This window comes from Nannospalax galili, unplaced genomic scaffold (assembly GCF_000622305.1).
Source record: "Nannospalax galili isolate Female #2095 unplaced genomic scaffold, S.galili_v1.0 scaffold118, whole genome shotgun sequence".
Classification (NCBI taxonomy): Eukaryota; Metazoa; Chordata; class Mammalia; order Rodentia; family Spalacidae; genus Nannospalax; species Nannospalax galili.
This window is the reverse complement of record NW_008340856.1, coordinates 4270-6033: the sequence shown is the minus strand read 5'-3', so window position 1 is coordinate 6033 and position 1764 is coordinate 4270. Positions and strand designations below refer to the sequence as shown.

General features: G+C 43.3%; 1 non-coding gene across 1 annotated transcript; it reads right to left on the bottom strand.

Annotated features, from left to right (window-relative positions):
* Positions 1 to 589: 589 nt before the first annotated feature.
* On the bottom strand, positions 590 to 696 carry LOC115070846. Its single transcript, XR_003849965.1, has one exon. It is a non-coding gene; the product is annotated as a U6 spliceosomal RNA (small nuclear RNA).
* Positions 697 to 1764: the final 1068 nt, after the last annotated feature.

Sequence of the window (1764 nt, the reverse complement as noted above, 5' to 3'; positions counted from 1 at the left end):
CTTTTCATGGTTCATCCTGTGCATGGGAAAAACCCAGAAGCACAGGGTTCTTAACCAGCTGAAACAGTGACCAAATTATTTGCATTGTTATGTGAATCAAATTCAGTTCAACAAAGCCTGGCAAGAATTGTGGGGTGCTAAGGACTACATAGAAGGCTGCAGACCTACACCCGACTGTCATGAACAAAACATCAGAAAAGTCCCCTTAGCTGTACTCAAAGGGTGAGATTAGGTCAAATGACACAGAAGTATGTAGAGAAAAGTTTGCTCATCCCATGCTTTTGAAGGTTTGCTCTGGCCAAATGCTGCTTGGAATGGGGTTGCTACAGTGAACAAAACCAGAACTTTCAATGTGAAAGAAAATAGAACTAAACTGGGCCTGGTGGCTCACACCTACAGTCCCAGCACTCAGGAGGCTGAAGCAGGAGATTGCCATGAACATGAGGCTAGCCTGGGCTGCACAGTGAGACCTTGTCTCATAAAGAAGAAAAACAGAAACAAAAACAAAAAGAACAAACATTGCACAAGAGTGAAGGGCGTTGTTTTCCTTTTTTTTTTTTTTTTAATAGAAGGAAGAGTTTATTTGAGGAAAAATATGGAACACTTCACGAATTTGCGTGTCGTCCTTGCGCTGGCGCCATGCTAATCTTCTCTGTATCGTTCCAATTTTAGTATATGTGCTGCCTAAGCAAGCACTCCATTTTCTATTTTTTTATATTTTATTATTTTTATTTTATGTGTATGAGTGTATTGCCTGCATGTATGTGAGTGCACTCATGTCGTGCAATGCCACAGAGGTCAGAAGAGGGCTTCGGATTCCCCTGGAACTAGAGTTAAGGATGGTTTATAGCTGCCATGTATGTGCTGGGAATCGAACCCGGGTCCTCTACAAGAGCAGTCAGTGCTCTTGACCACTGAGCCGTCTCTCCAGCCCCATCAAGCACTCCATTTTCAATCATTGCTCTTTGCCTTTATTCTGAAAAGTTTCCTCAGATATGCAGTCTCTGGCCCCACACCAGACTCAATAAGTTAGAACCTGCATTTTAATGATTCCCAAAGTTTCTTATGAATATGTTGAAATTTGACAAACTCTGCCCTACATAAGCCTATATAGTTTGAAATTTAATTTTTTTTTGGGGGGGGGTCTTTTTGAGATAGGGTCTCCCTGTAGCCCCAGCTGTCCTGGAACTCACTATGTAGACCAGGCTGGGCTTGAATTCACAGAGATCCCCCTGCCTCTGCCTCCCAAGTGCTGGGATTAAAGGCGTGTGCCACCACGCTTAATTTTTTTTACATGTATACACATAGAACCTGTGTAATAAATTGTTGTAGAGAGACTAGATAGAAGGAAGCTAAAAATTCATGGGAGAATACTGACACCACCCTCCAATCCCCAACCTTCAGGCAGTGTAGCAAAGAAGGGAACCAGGGAGACAGCCTAGGAGGTAACAGTCTGCCACATCCTCTGAGAGCCAGGAGCTTGTTTTTGAATAGAATGTCCTAACCCCATAATAAAGGCAAGGGAGCAAGGGTAGGAGGTCCCAGGCCCTGCCCCCACAACAGGTTGAAAGTTGCGGTTTTGCTCACCTTAGCAGCCCCATTCCAAGCAGCATTTCACCAGGGTAGACCTTCCTAGGTATAGTGTGAACAAGCCGTTAAAGATCTCAGGTTGTAGAAGTAATGGCAGAATTACTGCACATGAGCAGCCATAATCTTACAGTTCTAAGAACATCATTGTGACAATAAATAGAAAAATAAATCACT